This window comes from Sminthopsis crassicaudata, chromosome 1, assembly GCF_048593235.1.
Source record: "Sminthopsis crassicaudata isolate SCR6 chromosome 1, ASM4859323v1, whole genome shotgun sequence".
In the NCBI taxonomy this organism is placed as follows: domain Eukaryota; kingdom Metazoa; phylum Chordata; class Mammalia; order Dasyuromorphia; family Dasyuridae; genus Sminthopsis; species Sminthopsis crassicaudata.
Window position 1 is genome coordinate 417165972 of NC_133617.1, and position 27053 is coordinate 417193024.

Sequence of the window (27053 nt, forward strand, 5' to 3'; positions counted from 1 at the left end):
TTTCGTCAAAAATAGAAGTATAATCTGGCTCAGACCAAGTCCTCCTTATTGACATTTGTGAGGTTGAGACCATGCAAGAGGCTTTATAACACATATGACAAAAATACTTCATTGGATTCCAAGTTGTCCAAGAAACAGAGAAAATTATCTCCTTCTTTTTTGTCACTGTGGCCTCTAGAATGAGTTTTTCCTTTGCTAGCTATCAGACATCAGCAATCATAGGCAATTCCTCATCTTTGTGTTTTATTTTTCTTCCTATTTATCTCCCTTCTAACTGTCTTCTTCAGTTCCTTATGTTCAGAACTGGCTGTGATATGACAGAATATTGGAACTATATGTATATAATGTGGATGCTGAGCAATGTCTTTAAAAATGCATCTCTTGTCAAGGTTTTCTGGAAGACAATCCAGGCCAAGGACAGAATGGCTGAAACCGGAGGTGCATGGCTACCCAGATATAGGAAGGGCAAGGAGGGGCAGTGTATGTACAGAGAATAGCTAGACATTAATCAATAGGAAGAGAAGTTTTGTTCTGGGAGCTCCAAAGATGGGATAGAAATATCTGTAATTCATTTTCTTTTTTAAATGTCTTTTTAAACTTCACACCCCATCTCTTTGTACAATCATTCTGCCTCCTACTTAATAAGTGGTATTTATATAGTTCCTGCAGATCATGTTATGTATTTTATCTCAGCAATCCTAGGTACCACAGTTATTATTATTATTGATTTAAAAAAAGGAAACTGAGACTCAGAGCTCAAAGGGGTTAAATGATTTTAACAAAATCATAAAGAGTAAACTAAGGTTTGAACAAAGTTCTTTCTGTCTTAATGATACATATCAAACTGCCCTTCTCTCTTGGTCAAAATGTGATGCTGTTCTCTCAAATATTTAACTTGAAGAGGTAATATAAATGAGGAAGTCAACCCTACGTACAATTTTGAAGGCATCTTATCTTTGACACCTTAGTTTCCCTTTTCAAAGTTCTTGTCATCCTCAGAGTATCACTGAGCTAACCCACCTGGCAGTCCCCTGATTCTTTGATCTGCCCAAATGAGACAATGATCCATGCCCAGGATCTCTCTGTGACTAGCTTTTCTCTTCTTCCACCCATCAAAGTCTCATTGTGAATAGTAGATGTGGTCACAGAGAAAAATCCAGATGACTCCAATTATCATTGTACTTGAGACGCAGAGAGAATAGCACCTTGAGAGCAACTCATTGTACTACATTTCCAAGGAAACTGTATATCTAAAAACAGAATATCCTAATCATCATGATGCTACTAAGGAATATTCAAAGGGATGGGAGGTTAAAAATCAGACCTAATAGAGCACAAGTGTGATCCTACAATGACATTCCTAAACTAAGGGGACTTGATCAAATCCTGCAACCCTGAAGCTAATGAGAGAAATTATTGCATCCAAAAGGGTAGTGCATTCCTATCATAGATAAAGAGAGCATCCCATTAGTGATGAAAATATGGGAGGGGAAATAAGAAACAACTAGGTACCTCCCCACTCTGGTCTTCATGTAGGAGAGTTTTCTTGAATAATTTCTTTGCACATGGTAAAATCAAGTTTTGTCTCTGACTCATATTGTTTGTGTGTCCATGGATAAGTCACTTACTTCTCAGGATTTCAGACAAATCATTAAAACTATAAGTTACAAAGTAAAACCAATGCAGCCAAAATTAGAAGGGAAGCAGACAAATGGGAAACAATTTTTACAGCCAGTGTTTCTGATAAAGGCCTCATTTCTAAAATATATAAAGAACTGAAGTAAATTTATAAGAAAACAAGTCATTACCCATTGATAAATGGTCAAAGGATATGAACAGGCACCTTTCAGATAAAGAAATTAAAAATATATGGTCATTTGAAGAAATGCTCTAAATCATTATAGATTAGAAAAATGCAAATTAAAACAACTCTGAGGTACTACTTCACACTTGTCAGATTGGCTAAAATGATAGAAAAAGAAAATGAAAATGTTAGGGGGCTGTGGGAAAACTTAGAAATTAATGCATTGTTATGGAGTTGTGAACTGATCCAACCATTCTGGAGAGCAATTTGGAACTATGCCCAAAGGGCAATAAAAATGTACATACCCTTTGATCCAGAAATAATACTAATAGGTCAGTATTGCAAAGAAGTCAAAAAATAGGAAAAGGCAATATCTTCATATGCAGGAGGTTATTTATAGAAGTTCTTTTTGTGATAGCAAAGAATTAGAAATTGAGGGATGCCCATTAATTGGGAAATGGCTGAACAAATTATGGTTTTATGATGGAATACTATTGTTCTATAAGAAATAATAATCAGTGCATTTTGTTTTCTTACTCATTTACTTTCCTTTTTGATATGATTTTTCTTGTGCAGCAAGAGAATTGTGTAAATATGTTTACACATATCGGATTTAACATGTATTTTAACATGTATAACATATATTGGATTGTTTGCCATCTAAGGAGGGTAGGGGGAACAAGAGGAAAATCTGAAACACAAGAATATGCAAGGATCAATGCTGAAAAATTATCCATGCATATGTTTTGAAAATAAAAAGCTTTAAAAAGAAAAAAAAAATAATAAGCAGGAGGATGTTTTTAAAATCTGGAAAGCCATGAACTGTTGCTGCTTGAAGTAAGCAGGACCCGGAGAACCTCATGCACAGTAACAGCAACATTGTGTGATGATCAACTATGATAAACTTAGCTCTTCTTAGCAATACAGTGATCTAGGACAATTACAAGAGACTTGGGATGGAAAATGCTATCCACATCGAAAGAAAGAACTATGGAATCTGAATGTAGATTGAAGCATACTGTTTTCACTTTTGTTTGTTTGTTTGTTTTACTTTCATGTTTTTCCCTTTTCTTCTGATTCCTCTTTCACAACATGACTAACATGGAAATACATTTAACATGATTGTATTTTTATAACCTATATCATATTGCTTGCTGTCTTGAGGAGGAAGAAGGGAAGGAAGAGAGACAGAAAAGATTGTACTCAAAATCTTACAAAAATGAATGTTAAGAACATGCAATTGGAAAAAATAGATACTTTAGATACTGTGTTGTTGTTTTTTTAATCCTTGCCCCCCAATTTTTTTTAAACTTTTAGTTACAGAGAAAGTATCAACCTTCATTAGTAGGGGAAACTTTTTCTTCTAGGAATTCTCTATATAAATGTATCAAAGGCTGAGTTCATATTGCCTTCCCTTTCTCTGTCCTTTGTAAACAAGGTGTTAAACTCAGTTTTAGCTGCTGAATGTCCATACTGTCAGTACCCTCTAGAATTTTTGTGCCCTAGGTTAAAGCCTATCTGCCCCTTCTTGTTATAATTTGTTGATTGATCCTCTAACCAACATTTTACTTGTGGGACATAACAGTAAGCATTCTATCCTACATCCAGGCTTGCCTTCTTATGTGAATTTTTCAATTTTATCTTGTCCCATAGCTACTCATGACCCTGACCTGAGCCTTTTGTTCTATTAGAGTCCTTGGGGAAAAAGACCTACAATTTGTCTGGTTCTCTGTCATCATTTGAATAAATAAGACATTTCTTTGGGAAGGAAATTTAGCCATCCCTGAGAAGCCTGAAGCTACTATTTTCACTTAAAACTATATTTTAGTGGAATAGTTAAAGAAGTCATTCAAAATTTGGAATGGATACCAACTCCGAGGAAGTTGACAGCAATGAAACATTCAAATGGTTTTAAAAATTGAAGCAAACTTGTTAAAATAATTATTCAAGGAAAGCAATTAGATGAAGCCTTTTAACTGGAATCAGGGTTTGGTCTTTACAAACTGGAAACCAACCTGGCAGCATCCTTCTCCCCACTGTTAGGCCATATCTTGTTATTTCCATAGAGCACTGGACTGGCCTCTCTTCAGGCCTGAAGCCAAAGTCCTAAGCAGCTCAGCAAAGCCTAAGAGCAGACATGTAGATTGTGGGAATCCAAAGCCTACTGAGGCCTACTTGGGGAACATATGGGATGCAAAAACTCAGGGGCCTCAATATTTGCCAGGTTCATTTTATTCTCTTGATATTATCTTTCTTAGGCCAAATTATTACAAAAAGACAATAGAAAACTATTGAACAAAGCACCCCATACTGAATGAATCTATAGATTCCCAAGGAGCTTGGATTAGCAGTAAGGATTTTATCATGGTCTGTTTCCTATTGTAATTGGCCAGAGAGGGGTATAAGAATCTTCCACTTCTTAAAATTCCATGTTTCAAATGGAAAAAAAATAATCAAGTAGGCATGATATAATTAGAAGTAGATATGGGCTATTCTGAGTCAGACTTACCTTGTTAGAGCAATTCTGTTTTAGAATTAGAATATAATAAAATCTGCATGGACCATCAAAAAGAATAAAACACAGTAAAATCAATAATAAGAATAAAAAGGATATAATTCTCACTTAAATTACAGTACTCCTCTCTTCTTCCTGAAGAGCAAAGGCATTTATATTACATTCTATCTGTGTACATGCAACTCCCAAGTAGAACATAAATTCCTTGAGGGCAAGAATGATTTTGTTTTTGTATCCCCAATATCTGCCTAGCACAGTGCCTAGCATACAGTAGGTACTTAATAAATATTTATTGAATTGAATTGGTTTAGCCCCCATCCCTAACTCCAGTCTTTATTCCATAATGCATCCTGGTTCCTTTTAGGTAATTAGCAAACACATACTTGTACGCCATCTTTAATCAAAATAATGGGAATGAGTCAAAACAGGTTAACACCACTGCACTGAGCAAGCACATTCCCAGACAGTAATCCCCCTCCAGGCCCCACATCATACCTCCCCCCATCCCAGCAGCAGACAGTCCAAAAACCAGGACATTCAGTTCTTCCCATAACTTCAGGTGGTAAGGAAGGAAGAACACAAGTGTTTATTAAGCATCCACTGTGTGTACCACACTGAGCGCTTTATAAATATCAACAACCCTGGGAAATAGATATTCAAATTTATTCAAATTCAAATGTATCTACCTTTTAGTTGAAATTGAAGCAGAAAAAGGTTAGGTGACTTCTTGTCTGGGGTCACATAAAAGTAAGAAACTAAGGCCAAATTTAAACTCAGATTTTCTTGACTCTGAGTCCAAAGCTCTCCACTTGGTGCTTGGTAAGGAATGGAGGAAGACATTCTCTTATGACAAATCCTCCATGAGAGATCAGTGTGTGCTGAAGTGATACAGGATTTAGAATATTCTGCTGGTATCTTCCAAAGATGGCCCAGGTTGCAAAATCAGGGTAATACTACATGGACTATCAAAAATAAATACAACAATCATACCAGTGATAAGAATAAAAATGGTACAATTCCTACCTAAACTCAGATAAAGCCCTCCTTGTCACTACTCTCATCTTTCCCACAGCAATCAACTATCATGAGTGACAACTGTCCCAGAGTCATGTTTTTAATTTTGTCTCTATCCCTGTGATGCTGAGAAGACCCAAGAGAGACTTCTGAATAATTCTGCTTTGTTCTTGTTTTTTTGTCAAGTTGTTTTAGCCCTATTTGACTCTGACCCCATTTGGGTTTTCTTGGCAGAAATACTGGAGTGGTTTGCCATTTCCTTCTCCAGCTCATTTTACAGATAAGGAAACTGGGGCAAACAGGGTAAAGTTACTTGCCCACAGTCACACATCTAATACATGTCTCAGGTCAGATTGGAACTCGAAAAGATGAATATTCCCGACTCCAGGCCTTATACCCTATCCACTCTCCCCTCAGCTGCCCTGCACTTCTGCTTGCTGATCTCCGGCTCTACCAGAATGATATTTTTGTCTCTGTCCTTGTAATACTGATGAGGATTTCCTTTGCCCACATGGACAAATTACCTTCACAGTTCAGTCAAGACAGAGAGAGAGAGAGAGAGAGAGAGAGAGAGAGAGAGAGAGAGAGAGAGAGAGAGAGAGAGAGACAGAGAGAGAGACAGAGAGACAGAGAGAGAGACAGAGAGAGACAGAGAGAGAGAGACAGAGAGAGACAGAGAGACAATGAGACAGAGAGACAGAGAGACAGAGACAGAGAGACAATGAGACAGAGAGACAGAGAGACAGAGAGAGAGAGAGAGAGAGAGAGAGAGAGAGAGAGAGAGAGAGAGAGAGAGAGAGAGAGAGAGAGAGAGAGAGAAGGCACACAGGTTGCCATTTTCCTAATCTCTTTGCTCCCATTCAGATTTATCCCTTTTAAATCTCCCTCTCCTGAGCCTTGCTAGATCAATTCCATAATCTTGCATTATCCTTGAATGTATTTACCCTTGAAGTATTCTACATTCACAGCCTTGGTCAGTTAGTACTATGGGGACTATTACTTCCATTTCATAGATGAAAAAACTGAGAGTCAGAGAGATTGTCACTTGCCCAAAGCCTCTCTTTTTGACCTATTGAGGCTAAACTCAAGTACAAATCTGAGATGAAATTTTAACCCAAGTTTCCTTGACCCTTAGTCTGGTATGCTGTTATGCCACTTAACCTTTCAGAGAGTCAGTTTCCTTATCTGTAAAATGGGAACTGTAATTCTTCTGTGAGGTCCATAATGAGGAAAGTGTTCAGCTCACTCTAAAGGCTGTAGAAAGTGGAGTTCTAGTATTACATTCATTTAAAAGAAATTTCTTTATACCCTTTGTCCCCCTACGTGAGGTTATGTCTTCTAAAAGCTATCCATCATATGTTTTTCTTCCTGACAGTATTTGGATCCATGATTCCAGGCTCCTGGCTTTGTTTTAATTATTAGTCATGATTAGATACTCTGAGGGCTTTGGAGCAGCCGGGCAATTGAACACGTATAATTTTCCTGATTATTGCCCTGACTCAGCCTGGAACAAATACAAACAAACAACAGAAGTCAAAGAAGGGGTGTTTGTTTTCTCAGCTTGATCAGGGTGATTTTACACCTCTTTCCCATTTGCACTAATGAGCCTTACATGAGTAATTCCCCCCACACAATGAGTACAGATCCTGAAGTCCTTTCAGTGGAATTCTGAAGTGGTGGCAATGATTTAGTGTAATTTACTGCACACGGCCCCAGACCGTGATGGGAAGCACCTGGGCCTGCACATGCATCCAGAACGATCACAAATAGCCTGATAGTAGTGACAAAGATTCTTTCTTCAATGTGCTCCACACAGACAAATCCCTCATGCCCAAATGCTGGCCAATGCTCACTCTGAGGAGAGCATAATTAGAAAATCCATGCATTTAATAATAATCACCACACCTCAGTGTGCTGACCTGCTGGGAAGGCAGATAAGAGGGAAAATTGTGGTGTGTCTGTCTGCTTCAGCCAGGCAGCTCCCAACTTTTGCCTATGGTACCTACCCTGCAGAGGGGAACCCATTCACCTCAAGGGGGACTCTTTGATAACAGGTTAATTCAGATGCAGATCAGATGGTAAATCTTCATAGGCTCTTACATTGAACCATGACCTTGTTCCCCCTAAGAGGGTTTTTCAGAATCTGGGCATTAGCCAGGGTTCAGTATTTAATATGTAAACGTGTGTGAGGATGTTTATATATATATATATTTGTGTGTGTGTGTACATTGTATCTAGATATATGTACACATATGCACATGTATATGCAAATACATATATGTATTTTAAAAAATTTAAATGTTTTAGCCTAAAGAAGATTATCATTAATACCATTAAGACAATGTGGTATAGCGAAAAGGTCTATATCTAGCTTTAGAGGCCCCCAGTTTCAAATTCTGGCTTGGTCACTTACGACCTGAGTAACCATAGCTACATTTATGTTCCTGGTCTCAATTTTCTCATCTGTACAATTTCTAAATCTATCATCCTATGATCAAGGCTTGGTCTGTAAAATGGTGGAAAGTGATTGAGATCACACTGGCTTTGTTCCCAGGATTACAGATCTAAAAGGCACCTTAAAGATCATTTGATCTAACACTCTTCTCTTACAGATGAGAAAACTGAGACCCAGGGAACTTTGCTGATTTAAATGTCACATAGGTAATAAGTATCTGAAGTAAAAATTGAATTCAGATCCTTCCCCTTCAATATCAGTGGTCTTTCCACTGTATCACTGACTTCTAAGGTAGCATCCAGCTCTAAAACTGGATTTTGTTTCTTTGACAAATTGCAAACTAATTCCTTTATGACAACAGAACAATAGAAATATTCATTGCTCACCCATCACTCAATGGTCCTCTTCCCCTTTCTGTCTGCCCCACAAAAAGTATTCAACCCAGGTCTTTTGTCATGATTACTTTTGTGAGCAGAGACCAGGAAAAAATGCAATAACACTAGTAAAACAATTATTGCAGACAAAGCCCACATTAATATAGTGTTTTAAAATTTACAAAGAATTGTCCTAACAATAACTCTGTGATATAGGTAATAGAAGTATTATCATCTCTTTTTTTATAGATGCAGAAAGAGAGAGCCACTGATTTTAAGTGATTTTCCCTTAATCACACAATTAGGGAAATATCAGACCTGGGAGCTAAAACCCTGATTCTAATTCTAATGCTCTTTCCACTAAAATGGGGCCTCAGATACAAAATATGAAAATGTTAAGGGCTCCTTGTCTGCAGAAAGCAAATAAACGAAACACTCTATTTCAATTGATTATGTCATATGACAGGGATGTGCTCTTAGTATAATAATTCTTATACTCTTGTTTCTATTACTGTAGATTACAGAATTTCAGAAATATTAGGAAAACAGTAGAAAGAATGTTGAAGGGGCTGTGAGAAGGAGATTGGAATTTCCACCTTTTCTAGGAAACAACTAGGGAGCATTCAGAAAAAGAACTAAACTTTGACCCAAATGCTTTGGGCCAAAACTCCTACTCCTGGACATTTGAGTATATGGTTCAAGAAGTTTAGTGCCAGAAAGAATAGTCACAGCAATACTTCTTCTAAGAAGAATAAGAAATAAAGTAGGCATGCATGAATTGGGGAATGGGCTGAATAAACTGTTAAAAGAATTGGTGAAATGTTGTCATAAATTAGAAACAACTTATATAAGGAATTCAGAGAAGTATGGGAAATCCTATTTGAACTGATGTAAAGAAGGCTAACCAGGAGTAACATATATATATATATATATATATATACATGCAATACCTATTAAATGTGTATGTATATATGTGTGTGCGTATATATATATATATGTATATATGTATATATATATTTATAAATTTCAAAATAAAAGTAAAAGCAATACTGAAAAGTAGTCAGACTCTGATTTTTGTAAACCAAGCCTGGCTCTGGAGAACTGATGACAAAAAAACCCAACCCATTTCCCTTCTCTCAATAGAGAGACTACAGATAAAGATTGTAGAATGCTATTAGATAAAATCAATGCATTCATTGTTTTCCATTAATTTGTTCCCTCTGTTATAAAGAATTATTATTATTAGGGTAGGAGAAAGTAATATATTGGAAATAGCCTCATGTAAAAACAAAAGCATAAATAAAATAATAAAAAGTGTTAGAAATATGTAATTGATGACCTAAAACTCTCTGTAATCACCAACATTTAGCAAGTTTTAGATATTGATTATAAAATGTTCTGGATATTATATCTACAATTTTAAAATAAATTTATTGTGATGTCAGCATTTCTGGATGTATCCAAACCTTGTTTCAGTGAAAATTCACATGATCATTACACCTGCTTGCCAGTCTGTCCTAGATTAGACAATCAATGTGGAAAAAAAGAACAATCTACAAAAGCATGACCCAATTATTTTATTACCCAACAAAGTTGCAATTTGCATTGATGTCTTGGGATAGGAAAATTTGTAAAGAAATATCCTTTGGATATTAAGAGACATGGACGTTAGGCCAAAGGTTGAATATAGTTTGCATTCTTTGGGTCAAGATTCATTGCCCAGACTGATTTATCTGCTTTGTGGTTTGATTGTTATGGAATTTTCCTTCAAATTTACTCATCTGGTTTAAGTTATGTTGTTCAGCAGCATCTGGAATAAACCAGAATTAAAATATCTCCCAGTTCTATATTCCATGGTGGTCTGATCCAAATGGGATCTTCATGTATTCAGTTCCAGTGAACAGGGCACTAAGCTAGATCTAAGGAGCCTTGTGTCATGACATTTCTGAAAAAAGGAAGTATTAGTATGAGTCTTCTCTTTACCCAGGCACTCCCATCAATGCATCTGCCTCCCTGAAAGACTCCCCAAACCTCCCATTATTTGGTTGTTTTTTCACTTGGATCCCAGTATACATCATGATGCTCCCACCCAACTAACTTTCAGGATCCATCGTGGCTTCCAGAAATTCATCATCTTGAAAAGATCATATCAATTTTGAAATTTCGATCTCCTTAGTGCTCTTTGCTGCTGGGGCTGTTCCTTTCCTCTGATTGGAGAGGATGGAGGGTGGACATCAGAGAATTCCTCCCAGATCCTCTACATGAGAAATTCACCATCTCATACTTTCCCATCCAGCTTGTACTCTTCTGGAATTCATCATGTCTTTGCCTTGGATACCTTTTCTGTGACCTACTCCCCTTTTTGGTTTCTTATACATTGTCTTCCTTTATTAAATTGTGAGCTCCTTGAGGATAGGGACTTCTTTTACCTTTCTTTGGATCTGCAGCTTTTATATAGTGCCTAGCATTTAGTAGGCGCTTAATAAATGTTAATTGACTGATTCTTATAAACTTATTTTCTGCATTCTTTGAAATGACAATGATCACCTGACTACCATTGCTGATAGCTGGATTATAAATATGCTATAATACTCCTTCCCCACAAAGGACAAACTTGGCCTGAGAAGACATCTCTCCCCACTCCTTTGCAGAGATGCAGTATCCATAGATATGGAACATCATAAATCATGTCAGATTTGGGGGATATGCCAAGTAGTTTTGCTGATTTTCTATCTATTGGTCTGTCTGCCTATTTGTGTATTTTTCTGTCTGTTGGTCTCTCTATCTACCAACCTATGTCTATTTTTCTGTCCATTAGTCTATTTATATCTATCTACTTATCTCCTGTCTTTCAGTCAATCTATCTCTTTCTGCCTAGTTATCTGTCTTCTGTTGCCTATTTAACTATCTATCTACTGGTCTCTCTGTCTATCTGTCCATCTTTCTCTCTCTCTTTCTATCTACCTGACTGTCTCTCTCTTTCTCTGTGTGTGTGTGTCTCTCTGTCTCTCTCTGTCTCTTTCTCTCTGTCTCCCTCTCTCTCTGTCTTGCTCTTTCTCTCTCTGTCTCTGTCTGTCTGTCTCTCTGTCTGTCTCTCTCTGTGTGTCTCTCTTCCCTCTCTCTCTTTCTATTATTACTTGGATACCTGGGAATGACAGTCTTCAGACTTAACTAGACTGGTACTTGGATGACACACACACATCACTAAGTCTTTCCAGTATGGTTTAAGTCTTGCCAGAGCTTCTGTTTTCCTGGCATAGTCCTTGAGAAGGCAGAATCAACTCTGCTATAATGAGGCAAGACTTTAATTAAGAAATACCATAACAACTTTTACCTCAAACATTTGCACTGAACAGAGGATTCATACTATATAACTTGCATTAATACCATTAACTGTGCCCTTTATATATAAGTATTCATACTATCTCCCATCAGATGAGTTTAAAGAATCAGCAGTTTGCTTCTCTGTTAGTATTGGGCTTGATGACTTCCGAGGGAATATGTAACAATGGCAGATTTGGAGCCAGAGGACCTTGGATCATCAGTTCCTAGTCAGGGATCAAATCCCTCCTTTTCCCCTTGCTACCACCATGACCTTGATCAAATCATTTATACTTTCTATTCTGTTTTCTCATCTTTAAAATAAGGGAGTCAAACTAGATGGTCTCTGAGATATCTCCCCAGTTTAATGTTTATGATTCCTTCCCAGCCCTAGAACTATGATATAAAACCATAGCAAACAGCTTTGAGGGACACACTTTTGTGAGTGGGTACCACAGATGTCCTTTCTGTTGTCAAATTTAGGGTCAAGTGTATCCCCACTTTTCTTAGGAACTGTTTACAGCTCTGTCATTCATCAAGTTATTGAAATTCTGTTCTAATCCATTTTGATGTTCAGCCTCATTGCTTCATAGTGGGTAATGAGTTCCAGAAGTGTGTTACTTTACCATGTTAAGAAGGACTCCCTTGTATTTGTTCTAGGCTTCCTTTGATCAAGTTTCAAAGGGTGCTCCTTCATCCTAGTATTTCAGGATTTGGAACAAGTCGTTCACCTTATGATTGTATGGGTTTTAGTTTTATTATAACTAAGCCTTTGTTTTTCTAGATTGAAAAAAAATTCCAGTTTCTCTAGTTTCTTAATAGATAAACTTTTCATTAGCTACCCTTTTCTGAATTTTCTTGGCACATAGTTAGATGTTTAATAGATATCAATTGATTGATTTACTGATATCATAATTTCCATTATATTCTCCTTCAGGCAAAGGGATTGGACCTGTGAATATATTGTATACATAATATATATATATGTATATTATACATATACATATAATATATATGTATATATAATGTGAATTATAGGTGTGTTGTGTATAGATATATATGCCTATATAAATATACATGACATCATTTATGTGAGTAGCTTTCATAATGGAAATCCTGTCCACTAATGCAATTTAGTGACTTATCTGTAACTTATGGTCTTTGAGAGTTGCTTAGAGCTAGTAACTTATTCTTAGTCACAATGACAGTTCTATAGAAGAGTAGGAAAATCTTTTTGTTTTTTCTACCCTTCTTAGTAAGAACCACCATTTTGTTGATCTTAATGGCTCCATCTGCACATATGGTCTATGTCCTTAGGGCTCAACCTAATAATAATGGCCAGGTTTCTTTCCCAGACAGTTCAAAGACCTTTATTTTCTATGTGTAGTTTAGAGCTTGAAATATTTAGTGTCTAAATATATATACATTAAAATGCTTCTTCTAGGTTTGTTTTTGTTTTTGTTTTTTGCTGACCATTACAGACTTGTAAGAGTTTCCATTTATCTGCTTTAAAATAGTGATTTTGCTTAAGCAACAAGTAATTAAACTTCATTATATCCATGCCAGGGATGACTAATTTTGAAAAATCTCAGTATTCTCTGAGTTCTGACAAATCAAGGTTCAACGAGGCAGTTTCACTAATCAGTGTTTTCAGGTGTAGCCAAATCCTTCCACAGAACATGCTCCTGGTCCCTTGAAAAAATTTTGATTTTTTCATATGTGATTATCCTTCCCCTCCCTGCCAAATATCCTTAACTAGAACATTTGAGTCAGTGACACCATATAAACAACCTAATGCTCTGCTTTACATTAAAGTTTGAGGAATAGGGTCTGGTAAGGATATGTATTATAATGGATAAGATCCTAAATTTGAAGTCAGAAAGGCAAGCTCAACTCTCATCTCAGATACTCATTATGTGACTTTTGAAAAGTTCCTTAACTTTTATGAGTTTCAGTTTCCTTGTGTAAAATGGGGATAAAAATCCCCATTTGATATCTATGGTGAATATTACAAGAATCAAGTGAAATAATGCATATAAAACACCCTATATAGCTTCAGAGATCTAAAATCAGAAGTAGAGACAAGTCTCTTAGAAGAAGAGGACATCTAGTCCAGCCCTATCATTTTACAAATAAAGAAACTGAGACTCAGGGAAGTTAAGATGATAGGATTTGAATTCATGTTCTCTTATCCCAGATTCAGTATTTTCCCCAATATGCCACTTATTATCAGTGCTCAAAAACACAAATCCACAACTAACTCAACTATGACCTTCAGCAAATTGCTTTTCTTGTGCTGGGGAGATCCATCTAGGACATAATTGCCCACTGAAATTACATTTTGTAGAATTGTTCCACTATTGCAAAGTAAATAGATTAAAATTAAGGTGTTACCTTTGAAAGACTTAGTGCATATAGCTCAGTTAAAAATCCAAATATGACTCAATAAGTAGGAAGGGAAGAAAAGTAATCACATGTGTAAATTCCATTTCCATTTCAATGGTCAAAGTCCATCATTCTTATGGATTTAAGGAAGAAGTTCTAATTCAATTCCTTAGCAGGCATTAGCAAATAAAAAAAAAATTCTTTAATTTCCATGAGTATGTTTGAATTTTCATTTTATTTCATAGTTTGGCAACAGTAACAGATGCTGATATGACTATTCCAGTTAATAAAATTGTTACTAACAAATGATTATCCTTCCCAGAGAAAGTATAAACACAACCACAATTCATAAACTTGCTCATTATCCTTTTCATCTATGAACATTATTGACATTCACTTTTTTGTTTGACATAGATTTTATATTAACTTGTGACAAATAAAAAGATGCCATTTCATTTACATCACAGGTGATCAGTATAAACAGATAGTTTTTCCTATAGCCAGCACTCAAATTGCATTGTAAATATTTTTAGACATACTGGAATTGTTGTGAGAAACAATGATCAAATGAGGCATTTGTAAAGTACTTAATATAGTTGCTGGCACATAGTAGGTAACTTAATAAATGCTTGTTCCCTTTTTTCTACCCACCCTCTTTAAACATAGGACATTGAAAAAGGTAATAAGATTCATTTCATTGAGAAATTTTAATAATAAGACCACATATTTTTAAATGCCTTCTTAACTCAAATAATTAATATCTTAAGGTCTCCTAAAAATATGAATTCTGCGATTTTTCAGATGTTAAGATCAGGGAAGCACTGGAGCAATATCAACAAAGATAGTCGTCTCAGTTAGCCTTTCAATGTTTCACAAAAGTTCTTTATTTTTCCCATTTCAAGTATAAACTTAGCTTTTTTTCCCAGTGGCTATTCCAATCCTTTTCCTCAAACCTCTAAAACAGGAATTTTTAACTGTTTAGTTTCATTGACCCCTTTGGCAATCTGGTGAAGCCTAATGAACTCCTCAGAAAGTTTTTAAATGAGTAAAATTGTTGTTTGTCCTTCATTTTCAAAATGGACCAATGACATCATGGATGATGTCATGACTCATATGTGAATTGGATTTAAGTGAAGCAGTCATCAGCCTCTCTCTCTCTCTCCTCCAGACTCCTTGATGTCCAAGAGGCAAGACAAAAGTCAGTATTGACTGGAATGCAATCAGTAACCTCAGTGTCTTCAATGTCTGACCAAGCTCTACGGATTCCTTGCACTTACTTCCATCATCTTCCTTGGAGAAAGTCTTAACATGCTCAAGGTAGACACCCCTCTACATAGGATTACAAAGTGAGTGAAAATAAAGATGTAAGTTCTCCCATTCAAATTCACAGTCCCCCTGAAAGTCCCCCAAATGAAGAACTCCTATTTTAAAATTATCCTTACTCTTTCTATCTCATTAAATATTATCCTTTTCTGCATAATTGAGAATTCCCTCACTTCCCCCAATCCACACCCAAACTCTATGTATCTATCTTCTTCTTTACTCTAAACTTTGAAGAAGACCTACTCATGTTCTCAAAGGTCATCTAGTTCAACTGATCACTGCAAAGAGCATCTCTTCTGCAGCTTATCTGACAAGTGGTCATCCAGCACTCAAGTAATAAAGGAGGCCCTACTATCTCCACCATCTCATTCCATCTTCATGTAGCTCTAATTGTTAAGAAAATTTTATTTATATGCCTCATATGTCAGCAACTCGACAGTGTAAGAATTCAAGGGTCAAAAAATGGAAACCATTGTTCTACCAAAAGGCCACAGTCTAAGAAAATGAATGTCCAGATGGGTTTGGATTCAGAGGAGCAGATTTCAAATTTAGCCCAAGTGACCTTACTAATCTTTTAAGCCCTGACATTTAAAAATGACTGCAAAATACTTGTGATTTTCTGAATGAGTTTCAGCTGTGGACAGCTCCCTGTGACTTCTAGCATTTCCCATATAGGAGAGTTAGATCTGGGTTCTAATTGGGCATCTGCTGTCAAATGGAGATAAAGCTAGTACCATCTATCTCAGTTCTACCTGGGGTAATAACAACTGGGAGCAATTAGGTGGCACCATAGTGCTGGGCCTGGAGTCAGACAGACTCATCTTTGAGTTCAAATCCAGCCTCAGACACTTACTAGCTGTGTGACCCTGGGCATGTCACTTAACCCTATTTGCCTCAGTTTCCTCACCTATAAAATGAACAGGAAAAGAAAATGACAAACCAGTTCAATGTCTTTGCAAAGAAAACCCTAAATGGCATCAAAAGAGTCAGGCAAAAAATGACTAAATGACAACAGATTAATGGAAGATAGTAACAGAGAGAACAATTTAACTATAGTTAGAAACAATTTGGTTGAGCCCCCTGGAAAATCTGACTGATGCCTCAGTAGACATTAAGTGGAAAAGTGGACATCAGGAGAGGAATGGCAGGACAATGGTATTGAAGTTCAAAGGAGACCCCCAAAAAGGTTGGGGTTCCAGACAGTGTCACAAAGTGTCTCAAAAGAATTTGCAAGGGGCAAACTTTATAATAAATGTAATTTCAATTAATGCAAGCTAAATTCCAAAAGAATTTAGCAAAAAACAAGGAGCAAAAAGATAAATTTATAGGAAAAAGTTAGCAACTAGGTGCTTCACCTCACTGATATGCTAATTTACAGGTGCATTCAAGGAATGGTCTGGTATGAACCCCATTATAATCTCAGAAATTTTCTTATCACCAATCAACACATTGTTATCTGTCAGCCGGCAATGTTTGTGGAACTACAGCACTCCCAAAGCCAAGGGGCCTTAGGGCTATCATTACACTTCCCCTAGAAGTTACATCCCACCAATGGGAGAGAGACTAGAATTAAATCCTGATTCCCTTACTTACCCCAATATGGGACCAAATCACCTCAGCTCTCTGAGTCTCTATTTCTTCATCTGTAAAATGAGGGTGTTAAACTATTTGGCTTCCGAAGTAATTCTAACCCTAAATATATGGTCTGATTAGTCTATGATCCTGGAACAACCTAGGGCCAGATAAGAGATAGAGATGTGCTAGTGGAAGGTAGTAAGATAAAGAGTTTCTGGTCTGGTAGAGAAGAAACATTATTCTTGTGTACTATCAAAGAAAATAAAATTAACATCAAAAATGTACCCTGAGGCTTAGGCTCAAGTCTGCCAGAAACAATTTTATTGAATTTCCCATTAATCTATATCAAAGAAAATTTTCTAGCTTGGAAAACAGTGTATCCCTTATTTTCCAACATCATTCTCTGACCCAAGATGATTTCAGTTAACATTGACAGAAATCTTGAATGGGGAAAAGATCATAAAATATTAAAATACAGTTTACAGCTTACATCCCAAAACTATTCAATTACTTCCTGAACTACTTGCCGGAAAGATTGAAAAGGAATCTGTTCCTTTAACCTTGACTTTTGAAAGAGAAGATACCATTCCCCAAGTGAGATGTCAATTGCTCCAGATGGGTGAGAAGGCAAATGAACCCATCTAGATATGAATTAATTTGGCTTTCATCTCTATTTTTCCTTATTTTCCTAAAGGGAAAAATCTAGAAATAGTTTTAGGCTGAAGAAAAAGGATTTCTTAATTTAGGCTGTCCCAAAAGTCTTAGTGCAGTAAGATTTAATAGAACACTAAGACTTTTAGGACACCCTCAATTCCTGGGGGGTGAGGAGAAAAAGATGCTTTAATAGGCTTCCATAGTACAAATTATGTTCTCTGGATATGTGATCCCAAATGGTGAAAATGCTACAATTAGCCTGCTCTAGTGACAGCTCCTCACAAATAGCTATTATAAGCTTGTCTGAGGTTTACATAGTTATTAAGTGGTCTATGGATCATAATAGCTAAGGAGCTGGCATAAGTTTTTGAAAGTCCTGGGTTCAAGTTCTCATCTCAGACATATACTGGATAAGTGACTCTGAGAAAAGTCTGCTTAAAATCTTTGTGCCCCAGGAAATTCTAAGTTGCAAAACAATTACCAATCTTTTGGTGTAGAAGGCATTTCCTTACCAGAAATCCCTATATAGATGAAATCCCAGGTCTGAACCAAACAGAAATAAAGGATCCTGAATCTCAGGTTAAGAAATTTATTTTTTATTTGGTATTCAATGAGGAGGAAACAAAAAGCAGGCTGGCCTGACTTCCCAACTTCAATGGAGGATTTTGATATGATGCAGCCCTTAGGAATAACCCTTAGTCTACCCGGCCTTGGGAGTGATGTAATTGGAAATGATGTATTTCTTCCCTTAGGCAATCCTGCTCCAATTTACCCTATGTGACCAGAATTCTGAGCCCACATTCTGGTTGTCAGCCTATTGGTCAGTGATAATAGGTTTTCTGAGACTAGTGAGCAATAATAATGAGGGGCTTAAAGTTAATGTAGGTGCAGAACAAAACTGGGTGTCTGCAGCCACTTAACCTAGGGATGTTTCAGGTCTAAAAACACACCTCCAGAAGATCCCCCCTACACACCCCAATGAACTCTGCCCAGGAAACTATGGGTACTGCACAAATGCAAAAAGTATAAAACAGACCACTCCTCAGCTCAACTTCTAAGCCATGAAATTAGCACATCAGTGACATGAAGCACCTGATTTCTCTAACTTTTCCCTATAAATTTATCTTCTTACTCCTGGTTAATTTATTAATTTCTTTTGGAACATAGTCCACTGTAATTGGCATTATAATTATAATAAACTTTGTCCCTTGATTTGGAAGTAGGTGGCAAATTCTTTTGAGATGCCTCAGGGCACTAGTCTGAAATCCCAACATTTTAGGAGTCTCCTTTGAGCCCCAGTGCTTTGAGAATAGTTCTCACTACCCTCCAATTGGAAGAGCAAAGGGTCCTAATGGGGTGTGAGCATCCAGGTTGTTCAATCTTTACCATCCTGACCAGTAATCTTTGTATTACTCTTGTGATAAGCAGTAAAACAAAGGGGTGGTACGCAGGGAGTAGTGTGATTCTACTTAAAGTTATCAGCAGAACCCAAAAAACCTGTTTCCACAAACTGCCACCAGACCATCACCAAGAAGTATTAAATGGGGAAGACCAGGTCTAGAATGGGACATGGGGCAATTTTATGATGTCTTTGGCAATTTCTTTCACTGCCTGTCCATTATCAGCAATTTTCACACAGCAAAAATTTTATTTTCGACAAATATCACCTTCTTCAGCCAACAAGTAGTCTACTACCAGTCTGTGCTGAAATATTGCCTTTCTAGTCTGAGTTGTCTGGTCTACTAACAAATCCAATGCCTTTGTCATCTGGTTAAGAATTATTTCTACCATGGCCTGGAGTCTAATGAGCCTTCTCAGCATGCAAATTGGGGTTCTGTACCTCCAATTCCCTTCTGGAGCCATCTACCAAACCAAACATTTTTGTCCCCAGTAATTAGAGGTAAATTTACAAATGAAGATATCTACCAGGGAAGTCAGCAACAACAGAAATGTTAAAAGAAACAGACAGGCATACGCATCTAGCAACAAATAGATGAGTAGACCAAATATTCACTTACCTACTTATTTAGAATATAACAACCACATATTTTCAGATAGGAAACTTTAAGATCTTACATACTTGAATTGTGCTCATAGCTTCTACTGAACACTTACCCTGATTATAAAAGGAAAAAGCATGGACATGATTATAATCAAAAACTGGTCCTTTAGGACTCAGCTTGAGAGCACATTCATGACAGGATAAAGCATCCTTAGCTCAGTTTGACTTTAAGTAATTGTATTCAATAACAATTCCACTTTATAGCCAGACTCAGGAATAATCAGCTGATTTCTTATTCAAAGGAAAATCTTTGGGAAACTGAGTCAGAAGGATCCCATCTTAAGCAGAGGCCAAAGTTATCCTCCTAATTCTTGCCTACATCTGCCTGTAACAATTCAGGATCACATTCCTCTGAGTAGCTTGTGGCATATTTCTTTTAGATGGTGGATTACTGTCTTGATGATCCATCAGATAATCATACCTGAATTCAATTCTCCAAATAATATCAAGTTACAGTCCTAAGAGATTATATAGCAAGTCTCATTAATCAAAGCTTCAGGTTAATTTAGCTCTCAAGGATCTAAATACTAAGTAGTGACTAAAATCTTACATTGATAATAGTAAGAGATTCATTCTAGAAAGTTCACAGCTTATCTTCATATCTAAGTAGATGGTTTTAAATTCAACATTACACAAATCATTTTACTTTAAGATGCTCAATAAGCAATCTATATCAAAACATGTTCAGGTGTTAGCCATGTTCAAAGGAACAAAGATATAGATCACTGTTCTCAGAATCTTCCTAAACAATGGGAACAGCTTTAAAATGACTCAGTATAACCAATTAAAACTCACATAGAATATAAAATATACTGTCCTAATTTCACATCCTATCAGGATTAACATTAATTTATTCATCCTAAAAAAATGTTAATTCAACTTCCTTCAACTGAGGATTATCTATAAACTTTTCTGGATTAGTATAACACTAATGTTGTTAAAATTCCTCTTAGCACAAGTAATCTCCCCTGCCTTAATTGCCCTGATGCAAAGTCAATTTTAGAGGTTATAAATTGTCCTTAAAAGTTCATTCTTGAGAGTCCTCCATAGGTTCTTTAAACCTGATGTTCTTACTCTCCAGACTGTAGCCTCAGTCTTCTGTAATGTCTGGTAAGGTTCTTTCCACTCTATTTCTTCCAGAACTTAGTAAGTACCCACTCTTCTGGAACTGCAAACTCCAAAGGGTTGTCTGAGCCAGCAATCCTTGCTTCCTAAAAGCTAAAAGGGATGAGGACATTGTCAGAATATATATTTCCTTAAATCCTTTGTTTCAAAAGAGGGTCTTTCCATTTGTCCTCCCAAATAAAATAAACCAATCTCATAACAGGGAAAGTCCCAAATCACTTCTGAGGACAGTTCTAATTCTTTAAAGCAATAAGCAAATATTTGGTTCAAGGAAATTTAGTCTCTAACATCGATTTAGTAATCCATTTCTTAAAAATCTGATTCATTCTTTCTACTTTCTCTGATAAAGGAAGTGTCTAGGTATATGGAATTATCACTTAATTTTCAATCACTCCCCATTATTTTTTATAAAACCTTAAAACTAAAGTATGTTCTACTATCAGAATTATTGCTCTCTACCAATCTATAATTAGATCTTATTTGTTTCAATATTATTCCACTAACTCCTCTTTCCTATTAAATGGTCCACTGAAATCAGTAAATGCCTCAGTTTTCCCAATGGTGTCATTTCAGTAAAACCTAACTTGAATATTCTGGAGTCAGGCTTCCTCTCTCCAGAGGGACACTTCCTCAATACTTATTTATCTTTAGACATATCATACACCTTTCAGATACAATTTGTTTTACAATTACATATCCCAATATACCAAATTTTCTAGCTTTTACTTCTTTGTTAAAGGGGAAAAGCAAGATAACCTTAAGAATCAGAATATAGTTGATATCTAAAAACTTTGGACCAAATTTCAAAAAATTTACACCACTTATCCAGCAGGACTGACAAAATGTTCAAGCAGAGCTTATACCATTTTTTAAAACTTAAAATCAAATCAAATACAAATTTAAGCTTCTAGGAGCAATACTTCATTTGCTACAAATATTTCTAAAATTTTATACCAAAATAAACAAGTTCACAATTTTAGCAGGCATTAGCTAACAATTATCTCATACAATTTCATAATCAAAATTCTGATTTAACACAAACAGCCCCAAAATTTAAGGTGGCAGAAAACTGCCTTTTCAAGTCCATCTATGAGAGGGGAACATGTAAGAAAGCTTTTAGGAAAACTGGGGTACTTTAGGACCCTGAGGGACAAAGTTGGAGAAATTTGGACCTAGGTATCTTGGCTGCAAGTCTGTAACCCAGTGACTAGCCCACCCTCCATGCCAGAAATGGGGGGAGCATGTTGAAGATATTGAGGCACCAGTGCAAACCCCACAGGAATCCAGGCCAGCTAGGGACACACGCCTAGCCAGGACAGATTCCATAAGCCTCTCCAAGGGAGAGAAACATGAAAAATCCTAGAGAAGGCATTTTTTGAGTGTTTGTTTGTTTGTTTGTTTGTTTTGATAAGCTTCAGATTCAGGCCCTCAGAAGGCTTTTAGTCATGTAAATTAGGCCTACTTTAAAATATACAGACTGACTCTTTAGCTAATAGAGCATCTTAATGATTAATCTCAAAAACCCTAGAATCTGCTAAAATGTTTTAGTAGTTATATAACCTTAATTAACTATCTCTGAAGACCCAAATTGGCCAATTCCAGGTCCACAGGAATATGTCAGGGTTTTTTTGTTTGTTTGTTTTTTGTTTTTTGTTTTTTTTTAGTGTAGCAATTAAAAACTTTTATCTTAGAACTAGTCCTCCTCTCTAGTTAAAGCTATTTGTGTAAGTCCTAGTATGTACAAAACAAGGTCTTTTAAATTTCAAATAGGCAGATCTTTTCCTTTGTAATTCAATTAATTGAGAGAAAAACAGAAGACAAAAACTACATACACACACACACACATACACATACACACACACACACACACACACACACACACACACACACACAACTTTTCTAAATCAATCAAGCTCCTAATCTTAGCCCCTCCTTGGGGTGGAGGCAGAGGAAGGGAGTTCTGGAGCTTCAGCCATTGGAGCTCCACCAGCCCTAAGGTCAAGAAGACCTGAGTTCAAATGTGATCTCAGGCACTCAACACTTCCTAGCTGTGTGACCCTGGGCAAGTCACTCAACCTTAATTGCTTCACACAAAAAAAAAAAAAGAAAAGAAAAGGAAAAAAAAAAAAAAGAATTTATACCCAGCCTTCTGGGGATTGATAGTTCCTCCTAGCAAGGAGGGCATCTGCCCAAACAAAACAACAATATTTAATCCCTATATATTTTGGTACTCCATCCCAATTCTTCCTAAAGGGTTATCTTCCCAGGATACTAGATAAGTTTTTAGACCCAGCTACTTTAGATTATTCCTTTGCCATGGTTCATAGTATCTTTGATGGAGGATTCACCAATTCTTGTCAAAGGAAAAGTACTCTTATAGGCTCAGCTTAGAGTCTCTCCCTCCTCTCACCAGTTTCTTGCCCTACCTGGATTGTGCACAATTTACCTGACTGATTTCAAACTTCTCAACTGGCTAGCCTCCTGAGCCAAATTAATCTTCTATCTTCCCTAACCCACATCCATTTTTGTTTTCTCCAAGTGTCTCTCTTAGGAAATTAACCCAATCATAGTGATATTTCCTGAGTCAAGTCCAAGGATCACCAGAGAACTCTCCAAACTCTTCAGAGGACGCCTGCCCAAAGATTTGGTACAGGAGAGATCCCTCATGAATATCCTAGAATGAGCCCCCAAACTCTGTGGGACAGCAACCTTTACCCAAATTAAAATCAGAAACTCTCAAGGTAAAAAGCAAAAAAAAAAAAAAAAAAAAAAAAAAGTATTTATTACAATCTTTTGAGAAAGGGCAATTTCCAACAGACAAGGTATCAGTAGAGGAATGCAAAGCACAAGCTGCAAATACAGGATTATATAGACCCTAATACAGAAGCCCTCTCCCCCCATACTTCTGACCTTTTCTCTCATTGACTGGCCAGTTCTAATTTTGAGAGACTAAATATTGATCCAGAATACATTTTATTATATTGGGTACTTAAATGCTAATGAAAAGTTGGGGAGTGGGAGAGACAGGAGGGAAATGTTTATCTAAGATAATCAACCACCTGCAGCTTTAGCTACAGCTCATTTTGTTACTGCAAAGTCTCAAGTCACAATTAGGGCATTGGTCAAGGCCACATTCTTATGAGAGGGTCTTCACTCAGTTCATCTCATTCATTATCATGTCTACTATGTACCCAGCAATGACTAATCAAAGCTCTTAACAAATGTTATATCTAGTTTAATCCTCACAATGAGTTGTTGTTATTCCCATTATACAGTTGAAGAAACTGAAGCAAAGGTTAAGTGACAGATTTGAATTTTTGAAGACAAATTCCTAATTCCAAGCCTAGTACATCATCTAAACGCTGCAGAAAATGCTTAACAAATGCTCACTGACTTGTCAGAGAGTAGAACTTGAAAGTAATCCTTCCACAGGTACTCAGTAGTTTTGAGATCCTAATCTTTTCTAGAACTGTTTCTTTATCTGTAAAATTTGGAGTTAGACTTAATACCCTCAAAGGTCCCTTCCAGTTCTAAATCTATGAACCAAAGATCATCAGTTGTACAGAGGTAGATTTGGGCTTGATGTAAGGCAAAACTTCCTGATAATTAGAGCTATCTTATGGTCAGTGGAGTGCTGGAGCTAGCATCAGAACACCCTAAGTTCAAATCCAGTCTCAGACATTTACTAACTGTGTGATTCTGGACAAGTCATTTAACGATGTTTGCCTCAGTTTTCTCATCTATAAAATGACTTGAAGAAGGAAATGGCAAATCACTCTAATCTCTTTGCCAAGAAAACTAAAAATGGAGTCCCAAAGAGGCAGACATGATTGAAAAACAACCAAAGAAGAAATATAGAGTATATCCAAAATCTTAGTACAACTTAATAGCTTAAAAATAGCACTGAGATTTCTGGGACATCTTCTATAATGGGCAGCTTCCAAATAAATAGGTTTCTCCTATTTTTAATGAGAAATTATTTGTCTTGTACAGAGAAATTGTGCTCTAATATAGGATGGACTGGATGACTTTGAGGTCCTCACCTCACCCCCCATGATAAGATTCTGCCATTGTGTAATTTTCTATTCTTATAGTAGGACTCTAGGGAAAGCTTTATTTCACCCTTGTCTTTCCTTCCTGTAACCAATGCTCTCTTTACATATATTTCTCTCATCTGTCTCCTAATGCCTTTATCTGGGTGGTTTCCCTTTTCTCTCCTGCTCATCATGTCAGCATTTCTTTGGATCTGCTCAGCAACATATACTGATTTTCTTTTTATCACCTAATTACTTCACATTACCTATAGCTTTCTAACCTTCCTACAATACAGGTCTGACTATGTCAGTTTCAAACTCAGTAAACTCTTTTGGTTCCCCATTGTCTCTAGGATCAAATATAAAAATCCCTACTTATATTTTAAAGTTCTTCACTAGCTGACTTCACTCTAACTTAACATTTTTATTATAATTCATCACTCTACAGTATAGTCAGTTCTTTTCTTTATACATAATATTCCATCTCCTGTCTATGAGTTTGGAGACTTTGTCATCCCCTATGCTTAGACTGCATTCCCTTATCTCCTCCATCTCTTAGAATCTTTTGTTCCCGTCAAAATTCTGCTTAAGCAGCACCTTCCACAAGAAATGATTTCTGATGTCCTCAGCTTCTAATGTCCTATCCCTCCCAAGAATATATAGTTATTCTTTACCCATCATAGAGGTGGAGAGCATGGTGGACCCCTCCCCCACATTTCAATCTGTAAAATCAGTGTACAATTTTTTTATTCTCTTTTTTCTCTTTTCAGAGAAGTCTGAATTTTTTTTTCTTTTACAGGATATTTAAAGTACCTTATTATAATTTGGATTAAGTATTTGATCACAGGCTCTGTATCATCTGCTGGCTTTTGTGTGTTGGGTGTTATATGTGGCTTCTGCTAAGGACCCCAAAATTCCCATTTAATTTCTTATGCTGACTCACAATATATAGAAACTGTGATGGGGAAAGTCATGATACAGAAGGGATAACTGTAGTTACATTTCTTTGTGTACATTTTGTACATAGTTACTAATGGACCTTCTCTCTCTGATAGAATGAATTTACACCCTATGGCACAAAGACTGTTTCACTTTTGTTCTTGAATGTCCAAGATGTAACATGGTTGCTGACATATAGTAAATGTTTAGTGAGTGCTTATTGGGGCAGTGCTAGAGGGTTCAATGAAGAGTGAAAGCCTGGTGTCAGGAAGACTTGAGTTCAAATCTGGCTTCAGATTTACTAGTTGTATGTCCCTAAGCAAGTCACTTGCCTTAGTTTCCTCATTTGTCAAATGAACTGGAGAAGACACTACTGAAAAAGACTGAAAAACAACAAAAATTGATTGTCTTAGAGGGCTGTTTATGTATAGGGCAGAGTGAATTCTTTTGCTACCTTGAAACATCATGATTCCACAAACTTCAGAGAGCCCAGCCACACCAATCTCTGCCACTTCTACAGCAGCTTTCATGAGCCCTACAGCTTGAACTGGCTGAAATCAAGCTATAATTAAGTCCTCTCCTAACTTCTCTCACCAGACTCCCAAAATCTTTTGTGACCTTGACTTGTCTTACCACCATTTGTCTCTTCCTGTTCTCTGCAAAATTACTCAATATGATTTCCTTCTCATCTTCCTGCTTCTCTAAAATTAAAGTCACCTCTGATAACATGTGGTTTGACAATTACAAAAAGAAATAACCTCTTTCACATTGTTTCTCTCATTTAACATTTATTAATCTTCTCCTATTTGCAAGGCATTGTGATAAGCATAGAGGAAGTTAAGTCTAACACTTCAAATGATCTGTGATCCCATCACAGTAGTCCTTCCTCTGTAGCAGATTTAACCCCACTCCCTGCCGATCATCCTTTCCTGCAGATGAAGGATACTTTCTCTGTTCAAGAACCCTCCCTGCATATCATCCTGCAGCTGTCTTGTACATCCTTGTTTGGTATATACTGCCCCCACCAACAGAATGTAAACTTCTTGAGGAAAACCAAGATTTGCTTTCATTTTTGTATCCCCAAATGAGCACAAAATAGAATACATGCAGGTACTTATTAATGCTTACTGACGGCCTGATTATCTGCCAATCAGTGCAAATTTATCTATGTTCTCCTATGAATATGCCAGAATGAAAGTATCTTCCTCTCATTTTATTGATATATGGTTATTTAGTCATTTTAATTGTGTCCAATCCCATTTGGTGTTTTCTTGGTAAAAATACCAAAGTGATTTGCCATTTCCTTCTCCAGCTCATTTTACAGATGAGGAAACTGAGGCAGACAGGCTTAAGTGACTTGCCCAGAGTCACATAGCTAGTAAGTATCTGAATTCAGATTTGAACTCAAGAAGTGAAATCTTCTTGATTCTAGGCTCAACAGTCTATCCACTGAACCACACAGCTGACATGCAC

The 27053-nt window shown here is 36.6% G+C and overlaps 1 long non-coding RNA gene across 1 annotated transcript in view; it reads left to right on the top strand.

Annotated features, from left to right (window-relative positions):
- Positions 1–27053, top strand: part of LOC141554852 (uncharacterized) — a 54389-nt gene that overhangs the window by 23937 nt on the left and 3399 nt on the right. The window contains exon 2 of the long non-coding RNA XR_012485983.1: positions 15037–15214. This is a non-coding gene — a long non-coding RNA (uncharacterized LOC141554852). The remainder of the gene's footprint in view (positions 1–15036; positions 15215–27053) is intronic.